Source organism: Marmota monax, unplaced genomic scaffold (genome assembly GCF_021218885.2).
Source record: "Marmota monax isolate L192 unplaced genomic scaffold, Marmota_monax_Labrador192_F-V1.1 WCK01_AAM20220418_F8-fsc00033, whole genome shotgun sequence".
Taxonomy (NCBI): Eukaryota; Metazoa; Chordata; class Mammalia; order Rodentia; family Sciuridae; genus Marmota; species Marmota monax.
The window spans coordinates 13,728,276-13,741,650 of NW_026694282.1; the positions used below are offsets into that span (position 1 = coordinate 13,728,276).

At 34.9% G+C, this 13,375-nt stretch overlaps 1 protein-coding gene across 2 annotated transcripts in view; it reads right to left on the bottom strand.

The window, feature by feature from the left end:
• Positions 1–13,375, bottom strand: part of Lingo2 (leucine rich repeat and Ig domain containing 2) — a 1,180,912-nt gene that overhangs the window by 331,272 nt on the left and 836,265 nt on the right. For both annotated transcript variants that reach the window (XM_058586401.1, XM_058586402.1), the window contains exon 6: positions 3,596–3,754. The gene's annotated coding sequence lies outside the window, so the exon portion shown is untranslated. The remainder of the gene's footprint in view (positions 1–3,595; positions 3,755–13,375) is intronic.

Below are 13,375 nucleotides of genomic sequence, written 5' to 3' on the forward strand. Positions count from 1 at the left end.
CATTTCATCAGTATTTGAAAAAATAACAGAGCCAATGATGGACATAAGCTGCCCTAGGTATTGGTGAGGCAGTGGGCTAAAACATGACACATTTCTGCTCTAAAGGCACTGAATGCTCTTATTTTATCTTTTCTCTCTGCACATAACTTCCCTGCCTATACCTCACTCTGAACAAGCATCATTTATCAATAAAAATAGAGATTAGGCTACATTTCTTTCATTATTTCATATTTCACTATATTTGTGCATGTAAAACACTCCAGGCTAGTCACTACCTATATATCCAGCCTCTTCTTACATCTCTCCCTATGTACCCCAATGTTAAGCTTTCAATTCTTCAAACATATGTTTCTTTTTACAGCATGGTGACTTTGTCAGACTGTGCCCTGAGCCTCAAATAACTTCATGCCTATTTCAAATTAATTAAAATTCTCCCCACTCTTTAGCTATGCAGCTGAAATGCCTTTTAAGTCTCAAAAACCTTCTAGCATACCTATCAGATTTAATAGTCCTTCATCTTAATTTCCGGAGAATTCTGCTTGACCTAATGCATTACAATATCTGGTCCATTTTTCCTGGAATGAATTACTTGTGTATCATGGATTTTTTGTTTGTTTGCTTGTTTCTGTGAGTATAAACTACTTGAAGATTGGACAAGGGAGGGTTGATTATTTGATTTTGGCCACATACTGTTTTACATGTTGTAGGCATGCAAAAAATGTTCATAGGGCAAATAAGTTTGTGGCTAGAAAGTATTTATGATTCATATAAGAGTTTTCATGATCGTATCAGCTGTTTGTATAAATTCTTGAGATTTTCAAGGTCTCAGAATGTGAAAAGTTGCCCAGGTGAGAATATCCTTTGCTCTCTGCAGGGAGCAAAGGATAGATATATTATGTACACAGAAACTACTTAAGTGTTTTTCATAAACTAGTTTTGCCTTTATACGGGGCAGACTATTATCAGAAGTGCTTTGGAAAATCTCACCTTTTATATTCTGTCTTTATAGCTCAATATTGCTTCTATGCATGAGATATAGTAATACAATCTTGAACTAGGCAAACCTTTACTTTAAAAATGCTTTAAGAAAAAAAAATGCATCGAAGCTTAGGACCAGTGCAAAATTTTTATGGCTTTGTTATGAACTTCTAAGAAACAGAATTGGGAAGCCTTGACACTCTTTTTACTTCATGAAGAAGCTAGCATACACCACCATAAAAAATGCAACTTCCATTCATACAATAGAGCACAAAATGAATTTAAAACTAATATAAACTATAAAACTGCAATGTATAAATTTTCCATCCATTTAAAAGTAGTTAACCTTTAACTGAGAATGTATCAATTCATTGTAAAATCCTCTGTGTTCCATAGGACACTTCTAAATCATATATTTTATGCAGGACATTGGAAAACACCATCTCTGTAAACCTATGTAGCAAGATTCATTGCAAAGTACTGAATAAAGAGAAGTTATGTTTCTTTGTAACACATGGATCAAAATTATTGTACACTTTCCCTAAAATTGATAACTTGTATGGTTCAGAAAGATACAGTATGCTAAAGAATGAAACACATTTCTTACAAATAGAGTTGAGCTCTATCTTTGTGACAAGATAATTGCTAAGTGCCTGATCACATGATTATTTACCTTTAAAATAGACTTAATTTTATCCCCCGCTTCAATCTTCTGGTTTAGAATGCCGAGGTTTTGACATGCAGCCCAATTATGTTGAAAATATTGAAGTAAACATAATCAGGATAAACTTTATTTTGGACTCAGAGTTGAAAATTTACAAGTTTAAAACTATGAGAGGCTACCATGAGGCGTCACAATAATTATGTGCTAGATACCAATGCTATGAAGCATGGGACTTGGTTTCACTTTTCAACAACGCATCCTGCATTTTGATTTCCCTTTTACTTATGACTGGTAAAATTCTTCTAGATGTGGGTAACACACTTTTCACTAAACAGCAAAAATTTATCTACCAACTCAATTCATCCAATAAGACTTTCTGCCATGAGTTAGGCGATCTATACTATTTCCAACAGAGTTTAAATTTATGATTGGGATTTTCACTCTCATGATATCACCTTACAAACAAATAAGTCATAGTGGATTTCAGAAGGGATCTTTTCAAAGCAGGTGCAGTGGTGCACGCCTGGCCCATCAGCTTGGGGCGCAAGTTCAAAGCCAGACTTAGCAATGGTGAGATACTTAGCCACTCAGTGAGACCCTGTCTCTAAATAAAGTACAAAATAGGACTGGGGATGTGGTTCAGTGGTCAACTGCCCCGTAGTTCAATCCCCAGTACCAAACAAAAAAAAAAAAAAAAAGAAGAAGAAGAAGAAGGAGATAATTTTCAAATACGTTGGAAGTCCTTATTTACATCAAAACAACGATGTCAGGATATACTATTTTGACTGAGTCCCATTTACTTTATTTTCATAAAGTAAGAAAGCAATTTTTTGTAAAAAGTTTGAAGAATTCAAGCATTGCTGGCATTGAAAAATCGCCCTCCATTTTTTCTACATTAATAAATTTTACTTATGGCATTTCTGTTCCTATACTTGTACCTAAAAGAAAGTTTGAAGTTTCTAAAAATTTTGACGATCTTAAAAGTCAGAAGATAAGAATAATTTGTGATTTCTCCAACTAAGTAATGATCACTTAAATTATACTATGAATGAAAGAGTTAGAGAAAAATATTATCTGACCCAATTATGGACAATGATTGAGAAGACTTTCCAGAATGAAATAGAAAAATTAAATAAAAAGATACTTGAATTAGAGTGTAATGTTGTCAATTCTTGCAACAGTAATAATAGAGTATGTCATTGTATCATTATTTTAAATAAAATATGAATAGAATTTAGAATAATTAACGATTTCAGAAAAATGAAAATTAAAATAATGGTCTAATCTTCTGAATCATAGTAAATTTGAAGCATGTTTATTAGATCTCATACCATGAACTTATATTCACATTTTTATATTGTGCAAAATATAAATACTGAAAGGCAACACTTTCCTTTCTTCACCTTTGAAAGTATAACTGTTTATGCCACGAGAGTTCAGAGTAGTTACTTAAAAAGGAAATCCCTGGGGCTGGGGATGTGGCTCAAGCGGTAGCGCGCTCGCCTGGCATGCGTGCGGCCCGGGTTCGATCCTCAGCACCACATACAGACAAAGATGTTGTGTCTGCCAAATACTTAAGAATAAATATTAAAATTCTCTCTCTCTCTCCCTCTTTCTCACTCTCTCTCACTCTTTCTTAAAAAAAAAAAAAAAAAAAAAAAGGGAAATCCCTATAGCTTGCCATTTAGGCCACTGCATTAAACTTGTGCATATAGTATTCTCAGGCCTGCTTTATACATATCTTAAAATAGCTTCTCTCTCTTTGGAGAGAAAAGGAATTCAATTATTACTATATACATTCTCCTGAAGCCAAGGAAGCTTCACTCTTCAGGAACCTGTTCAGTGGACTTAGAGAACAAATAGAAAAGCTATACATTATTCAATATATTTTGGCAGTACATGAAAGCCCTTAGAGCAAGTGATAAATGATCAGATGTCTCCCTCAAACCTTACCTGGTTTACTCTTTTTAAAAATCCAACCCTTGCTGTCTATCACACAAAGCTCTTGGCCACTGGGTGAAATCCAAACCGAGTAGTTGATCATGATAATTCCAACATGTCACGGGCAGCAGCATCTCTCAAAGTCCCACAAGCCAATCGCTTGAAATGCACCTGCAACAAACAAGTTATTTCTTCATTTTAATTGAAAAATAGTGAACCATGTCCTATGACTAGGAGGCATCACCACTTAATCAATAAGGGAATCATAAAGGAGTGTGTGAGGGGCTATAAATACCTCTCGAGATGCTGATAAACGTAAAACTGGAAGACAGAAGTTTATATGCTATAGATGATGTTTTCACCAAGTGTGTGCGCCTCTAGTTATTGATCTGTGTAAGCTGGCAGCATTAATATACACCATTGATATGAAAACTCACACTACTATAGTGCATATTTCTTCACCTATTTTATATAAGTGACCACTTGGGGCACTGAGTATTTTTCTGACTCTATCCATAATAATCTCAGGGTAAGTGAGTATTAAGGTATAATAATGCAAAACTCATCAGCAGTTAGAATAAAATCCACATGATAGTATGGATCAAAGACAGTTTCCTTTGTAAACTGACTCAGCAGTAATGTCATCATTCCCAGTATAAAAACTGGGTCACCTACCTGGAATAATGTGTCAGAAATAACTTTAAGGTGCATATGTGAGGTATTTCAAATTTAGCAGCCATCAGTTTTCATACCAAGATACTAACTATAATTCAATAACTGATATGAACTCATTGCAGAAAGAGTTTTGCTCAAAGGAATATCCAAAGCCTAAGAAAATAGTAAGGTGACTAACTGACGGCATTCTATCACATATTTACTGGCTCAGCTGTTTGTATTCATATGATTAAATATGGTGGTTACAATTCATAAGCTTGTTTGACTTCCACTAATGGAGAAACTCCCTGTGCACAATCAACAACTTTTACTGCACTGATATCTGCCATACAAATAACTGTTTAATAAAATTGTAGAAAAATACTAATTAACAGAATTGTTTAGTGACATTCCCAGGGTAGGCTTCAATAACTAATAGCTTTTCTTTTAAAAACAACAACCATATTTAATAATGCATGTACAAAAATTATTATTGTTACTACTAATAATAATACTAATACTAATAATATTAATATAATTATTAAATAATAATTATTATTATATTTTCAAAGTGGACCATAGAATAGAATAAAAAGTTAGTCTAAGTTTGTGAGGATACTTATGTGGTGATTATATTCTGCTGATCCATGGACACAGGTGCAAAACCTGATTTTAACAAGCCACAAAATAATATATCCTCATGCTCCTGTGATTAGAGTTTCAGGTATTCCCAGAAATCAGTGTGGAGACTTTGTTAAAAGACACAGCAATGAGATATCCTATTTCATTGGATACCATTTCAGCAGGAACAGTAAGATGGCAAGGGGTTAAAATCAAACACATGCCTCAGCCTAAATAACACATTAGAAAAAGACATGTATCTTCACATTATATGTCTATACTGCAATTTAATACAGGAGTGTTATCTTGATGCTGTTAGTGATGCATATACACATTCAGATATACATGAACACGCACACGCACACGCACACACACACACACGCACACACACACACACACATATACACACCTGGCTAACATTTTCTCTCTTCCTGATCCAGGCTCTGGAACTTGTGAACATACAACCTTAGTCGACTTCAAGATGCAAATTATTTTCATTCATGCCAGAATTTTTTTTTACTTGTAATCATCTTTGGGAATACCCTAAAAATTATCAAATCAGTTTCCCTGTAAAACAACCTGTTTCTTGAGTGGTTATCTTTATTGGTCTCTTGACTACGGTGCAAAATATTAAAAGAAGCCAGATTCCAATGGAAGAGACAATAGCAGAGTGTTCATAAACATAATTTCCAAGTTTCCAAACTGGCTTTGACAAGAGGAATTCATGAAAGGTACAGGCTTTGGAAGCTCCCATCTGTGACCTAATTAATGCTGCTTCTCATACTTTGATTCTGATGCTTATGACAAAAAAAAGCACAACATAAGTCAAAATTGCTACTTGCTTCATTGAATGACTTTATTTTATTATACAGAAATAATGCTACTGATCCTTTCCCAGTAAGGATAGATTTTGTGTACTTTTCATTTTCAATAATGATGGTTTTCCACTGACCATTTATTACAGATTTATTCATTAGCCCACTTATTCCATAAATTTTAACTGAGCATCTCTGTCATGTCATGATGTAATTAGGGACTGCAGAAAGAAAGTAAAAAAACACATAATTTCCTTTTTCAAAATTATTTATTTATTTATTTATTATTCTAGTTAGGCATATATGACAGCAGAATGCATCTTGATTCACTGTACACAATGGCAGCACAACTATTCATTTCTCTGGTTGTATAAGATACAGCATCACACCATATGTGTAGTCATACATGTACCTAGGATAATGATTTCCATCTCATTCCACTATGTTTCCTGACTCTATGATCCTCCCCCACTCCTTTCCCTTCCCTTTGCCTAATCACAGTTCCTCCATTTTCCCATGCCCCCCACCCCCACTACAGATCAGCATCCGCTTATCAGAGAGAACATTTGGTCTTTGGTGTTTTGGGATTGGCTTACTTCGCTTAGCATGTAAGCCATCCATTTACTTGCAAATGTCACAATTTTATTCTCTTTTAATGCTGAGTAATATTCCACTGTGTATATATACTACAGTTTCTTTATCCATTCATCTATTGAAGCGTATCTAGGTTGCTTCCACAGTTTAGCTATTGTGAATTGAGCTGCTATAATCATTGATGTGGCTGAATTATTACAGTATGTTGATATTAAGTCCTTTGAGTATAATCTGGGGGTGGGATAGCTGGGTCAAATGGTGGTTCCATTCAAAGTTTTCTAAGGAATCTCCACACTGCTTTCTAAAGTGGTTGCACCAATTTGCAGTCCCACCAGCAATGTATGAGTGTGCCTTTTCCCCCACACCCTAACACTTATTGTTGTCTGTATTCTTGATAACTGCCATTCTGACTGGCATGAGATGAAATCTTAGAGTACTTTTGATTTGCATTTCTCTAGAGATGTTGAACATTTTTTTCCTATATTTATTGATCAATTATATATCTTCTTCTGAGAAATGTCTGTTCAGATCCTTAGCCCATATATTGATTGGGTTGTTTGTGGGTTTTTTGTGTTTTGTTTGTTTGTTTGTTTTGTTTTGTTTTGGTGTTAAGTTTTTAAGTTCTCTATACATACTGGAGATTAGTGCTGTATATGATGTGCATGTGGCAAAAATTTGCTCCCAAAACGTAGGCTGTCTTTTCACCTCATTGATTGTTTCTTTTGCTAAGAAGAAGCTTTTTAGTTTGAATCCATCCCATTTATTGGGTCTTGATTTTATTTCTTACATGTTAGGAGTTTTGTTAAGGAAGTCAGGGCCTAATCCCACATGATGAAGATTTTCCACTCTTAGGCAAAGCATCTCTGGTCTAATTCCTAGGTCCTTGATCCAGTTTGAGTTGAGTTTTGCACATGGTGTGAGATAGGGGTTTAGTTTCATTTTGCTGCATATGGCTTTCCAGTTTTCCCAGCACCATTTGCTGAAGAAGCTATCTTTTCTCCAATGTATGTTTTTGGCACCTTTGTCTAGTATGAGATAACTGTATTTATGTGGGTTTGTTTCTGGGTCTTCTATTCTGTGCCATTGGTCTACATACCTATTTTGGTGCCAATACCATGCTGTTTTTATTACTTTAGCTTTGAAGTATAGTTTAAGGTCTGGTATTGTGTTGCCTCCAGTTTTACTCTTCTTAAGGATTGCTTTGGCTATTCTGGGTCTTTTATTTTTGAAAAGACTACCCTGTATTCTATTCTGGTTTGTTAACATTTACTTATAGCCAAAAAAAAAAAAAAAAAAACTCAGCAACATTAGATCAAATCAAGCAGCCTTATCTTACAATTAATCCACTATGAAACCAGACCATGGAATTTCATGAAGTTGGTGAATACAGTAATAACTGCTAAGGATAAGCCTGCAATGTAAAATGAACAATTCACATAGCTGTGTTTATTTAAGCAAAGGCTTATTGCTGGGATTAGCAGTCTGAAACTAAGCTATTTTTAAATGCACTCTCCTTACCTTTAAGAAACTTTACTTTAAAAACTGAGTTCTGAATGAATATATTTTGTTCTTATAATTATACCCAATAATGTTGATCTAAGTATTTTTAAATAAATTTTGACAATGTCCAAAACATTAAATGGCAGATAGAAAGTATAGCATACAAAAATTATTGATATGATAGCATTATGAATGAATTTAAAACAAGACAAGGCCAAAATAAAAATTTTTTTTAAAGTATAAAAATTCAGACATGCCTAGTCCATTCCATATTTTCTTGTTTCTTGGTGTGGGCTTAAGTGCTCTGTGATTGAATTTTGGTATTCTTCCCTTTCCTTATGCACACCACTACTTCCCTTTTATTGCTTTGAAGAAGCTTTCAAAAGGATCCCCTCAGTACTTAGGCATTCATTTTATAGGCTATTGATTCGTACTTGTTGATATGTTTCTCTTTAAACATGGTCTTGGGATGTGTTTCCTCTTCCCCATGGAGCAATGTTGCATCGCCCCCTGGGTTGCCAACAGATCTGGAGGAGTGCTCAGCATTTGTGAGCTCAGTGTACTTGTTAAATGACTGCTTGGTGTATTCATGTGTAAGTGACTCATTTTCTCAAACAAACATCAAAAAACTTAATAATGAAGAATACTGGGATAAGGAGATTATCAATGATCATAATTAGGTTGCTTTCTGGGTTTAATAATTTCAAATCTATTTAATTTTACCAATGATTTTTTTAGGAAAAGGAGGCTGTTACAAATTTTAGTTGCAAAATTATTGCTTCTAAGTTCTTTTTCAGTCTTCATCTAGCCAGATTTTAAAAAGTCACACATTCTTTCCCAGCAGGCAGGGGTAATGAGCAGCTAACAGTAATACTCCCAAGTGCCAGTTGCTATCTATTTTACATATAGTTTCTCATTTAATTTTCTCAAAAAATTGTGTGAAGTACTCTGATAATGCTCACTTTACAGTGATGAAAACAAGGATCAGAAAGTTAAGTTAGTTGCTGAAGGACATAAAGCCTTTGAAAAGCAGAGATAGCGTTTCAATGTAGTTAATTGATAGTGCTATACTGTCTTTTAATTCTTAATTCTTATAGATTAAATTGAGCAATTCACTCAATCTACAGATGAAAAGCTTCGTCTCAGGCAAGCTGCACGACACATCAGAGGCCATTCAGATCACAGTGGGGTCTGATGAGTACCTGAGACTGTGATCTCTCTTTCTTTCCAATACAACACTCTCACCTAGCTTACTCAGCATGGGGTCCAAACAACCATATAGATTTCCAATTCACTTGATTTTAAAGAACCATGTTTAGCAGGTTTTATTATAGAAAGAACACGCTAAAGCCAACAAACAAAATAACAGGATTTATGAATACACAATTTTAAATGAGCTTAATTTTCTGAAAGCATCAGATAATTGCCCTCCATTTTTTTTTCTAAAACAAACAAACAAACAAAAAAAAACCCACACAAGGAGAAAACTGGGCTAATAGATTGACAATGCCCACAATTAAATTACAATATAAATAGCATGTTGGTGTTTTACTGATGCCCATTTTGTGTGGTTAGCTACATTATTAGTAATGATGAACTTGAAATAAATTTCCACAATATTCAGTTGACATTATTCTCATTTAGGAGCCCAGCAGGAAACCCCTCCAGTGATATATTACAAGATCTAGGAGAACTCGACCCACAGCCAAGAATCCAGTCTCTGATACCCAAACACAAGCAATTCTCCATGTTTTCTTCTTTGCTCACAGATGCCTAATTCTGAAGTTGGTGATGATCTAGCAATTTTGCCAATTAAAATGGATCACATTGCTGTTTGCGTTTTCTTAACATGAGGCATCAATGAGTCACATTCCCCAATTTTTCACAACTGAACCCTGCCTCCATCCTTTCTCCTTTCTTTTTTCTGAGTATTTTTAGCTTTCTTCCCTCTCTCCCTGCAAACAGAAATAACTATAAAACTGATAAAAAAATAAACGAGGCAATAGTTCTCCAGCACGTGTATGAGCCATACCGGCCAGGGGCGCTTGAGAGAAAGGAAACACAGGAGAGGAATCCCTGATAATTCCACAATTGCTTCTTTTGCTTGGCGACACTTTCCTGGTACAGAGAAGAGGGGTATGGCCCAAGGAAAGCCGGAGCTGCTGCATTCTTTAAAATCAAGGGAACTGGAAATCTGTGCAATCATTTGGACACTGAGCAGGCAGTGTAGGAGCTCCGTGACACTGAAGCAGCTGGAATGTTCCAGGCCAGGAGCCTGGGCAGAGGGAATGCACAGAGCAAGCCCCCAGAAGTCTGAGTAGGGATTTGCCCTGACTCTTTGGGGGGAAAAACGACTTGAATGATAAAGAAAACATGATACGCCAAAATGCAGGGTACACAGGTCAATCAATGTTAAAATGGTATTTGGAATTAAAAGATTTCGTTTAAAGAAGAAAGAAAGTTCTCAAATCATGAGTCAAGGTTTCCAACCCAAGAGATTAGAAAAATATAAACCAATGAAGTTCAAATAAAAGGAAGGGAATAATTGAGGTAAGAGCAAGAATCAATGACATAGAAAACAAATGACAGAGAAAACTAAGCCAAAAGTTGTTTCTTTGGAAAGTAACAAGAAAATTGGTAACTGCATAGTAAAACATTCAGCAAAAACTGAAAGTTGCAAATATTTGCAATGGAAGGATATCACTACAGAACTTAAAGGCACTATGATGATACTAAAGGGATCTTATGAGTAACTTTATGACAACAAATTTGACAATTTAGATGAAGCAGATTTCTTATTAAAAAAACATAAAAATTTCTTTAAAAGCATAATGGAACAAAGCAAGTTGATTGCATCTAATAAATTAAATTTATAATTTAACAAACTTTGCACAAAGAAAACTCCAGACTAGTGGATCCTATCACTTAGTGAATCTTATTAATTTTTTTTTATGAAAAGATAAATCATTCTTTCCAAAATTATTAAATTTTCTGACTTATTTTATTTAAATGAACCTGGCCTGGTATTGAAGCCTAACAAATATATTTAAAGAAAAATACAGACCAATATTCCCAGTGAATGCAGATGCAAAAATCAATAATATAATGCTGTAAGATCAAATTCAGCCTGTATAAAAAGAGTAGCACAGAATGGTTCAGTGGGGTTTGTTCCTGGAAAGGAAGTTCAGTTTAATATTTAAATGTAATTCTTTATGAGGTCAGCTCAAAGCACAAAACAAGAAAACATTTATATAGCAAAGAGGGAATAGGGTAGATCTTACTAATTATGATGAGGAGCACCAACCTAAAATTAACATCCTTACTGATAAAGGGCTGAACACTGGTCACTGAGGTCAAAGTAAGTCACTCATGCTGCCCCTCCCTGTCTGTTCCCTTCCATCCAATATTACATTGGAGGTTCTACTCAATTCAATTAGGCTATAAAACAAATTAAAGGTATATGGATCAAAAAAGAAGAGGTAAAATGAACTATGTTGAGTTAGCATAATCTTAAATGGAGAAAAACCTTATGGAATCTACCAGAACCAATAAGTAAACTTAGCAAGGTCACAGGATTCAAGCTCAAATAGAAAAGAATGAATTTTTTTCACATGTACCAGCATCAAGCAATTGTAAAATAATTTTTAAATGCATTTATTATAGCACAGAAAGCCACAGAATACTTTTTGAAATTTGAAATCTCATCAAAAGATGTACTTAGTAGGCAGAAGTTAACAGGGCCCCTGAAATTTATTCCCCTTGTTATATAGGTCCATATAACTCCCTACCTTTTGGTGTAGTAGAGATCTGTGATTACAGTGGGATACCAATTTCGTGATTATCCACAGTTGACATTGTGTTTGTTAAACAAAGGATTATCATGGGTGGGCCTGGCCCAGTCAGGGGAACTTTTAAGAGAAAGTTAAACTTCAGGAAAAGTGCTTTCTTTTGGTCTGAAGTCATGGCCTCCAGGAGTTCTACAGTGTAAGGAAATTAATTCAGCCAACTGCCATGTGAACTTGGAAAAGAACTCTGAGGTTCAGAAGAGATCATGACATAATTTTATTAGGCTCTATACTCAAAAGAAAATATTGCTGAGTTAAATTATAGAGAACCTAAATAAATAAAAGAACATACCATGCTTACGGATTGAAAACTATTTTTAAAATGTGAAAACTCCTTAAATTGATTTATATATTCAACACAGAGAATCATAACTCTAGCAGTTTTTATTTAATAGAAATCATGAAGCTGATGGTACAATTTATATGAAAACACAAAAGATCTAGAATAACTATACAAAATAAAGAAAGATAAAATTAGAAGTCTTGACTTAAAGACTTCTTAGAAAGCTATGATAATTAAGTCCTTGGGGTACTGACACAACAACAGAAAACAAAAATCCACTGAAAAGAATAGAAAACCCAGAAATACAACCACACTTACAAGACCAATAATTCCAATACAGTATATGTAGTAAAAATAAAAACATAAACATGAGTGATATACACTAAAATCCAATTACTGGTCACACCAGGGGCAGAAAAGAGTGTTAAAAAATAAAAGAAGAAATATTCAGCATTGCTATGGTTTGGATGTGAGGTGTCCCCCAAAATCTCATGTGTGAGACAATGCAAGAAGGTTCAGAGGAGAAATGATTGGGTTGTGAGAGTCTTAACCCAATCAGTGAACTAATCCCCTGGTAGCCATTAACTCAGAGGTAACTGAAATCGTAGGGTGTGGCTGGAGTGGTGAGAGGGCATGGCTTGGTGTAAATATTTGTATCTGGAGAGTGGAGTCTCTCTCTGCCTCTAGATCACCATGCAAGCTGCTTCCCTCTGCCACACTCTTCCACCATGATGTTCAGCCTCACCTTGAGGCCTAAGGAATGGAGCCAGCCTTCAATGGACTAAGACCTCTGAAACTGTGAGCCTCAAATAAACTTTTTCTCCTCTACATTATTCTGGTCAGGTTCTTTTAGTTGCAGCAGCGAAGAAAGCTGACTAAAACAAGCATTAACTATAAAGATTTGCTTTTATACAATAAAAACTAAAACAAAAGATCTGAAGCAAGTATAAAAATGCAAGCAATGGTTGAACCTGGACATCTGTGGGTACATGGGATATGCTTTACCACTCTCTACATTTTTGTTTATAATATAACCTTTCAAAATTTCAAAATAATCTTTCAAAACAATCTTCTCTTATCAACAAAGAACTTTTTAAGTTCACAAATGGCCTAAATTTTGACTTTAAAAATATATTTTGGCAGTTTTCTACTTGACTTTGGTTCTACAGAAGAGGGTAGGGATGACTTCTATATAATCAATTACTGAAAAGACCTGTATTCTTTATAAAATTATGATTCTTCTCTGCATTTGTCATCCTACACAAGACATCTGTATTTGCATGCTCCCAAAAGATGGCAACCACTGCCATATACAGTGTTTGACACTCAGAAAGAGCAATCCTTGAACTTGTGAGTTCATCCACAAGGACAAGGTATCTCTTTGCTTTAGGCATGGCTTGTCCTTGAGTAGATATTCAGCTCTACAAATGGTGTGAAGCAGGTGTATTTGTGGTTGCATCTGATGCCCTTGGATCTTCAA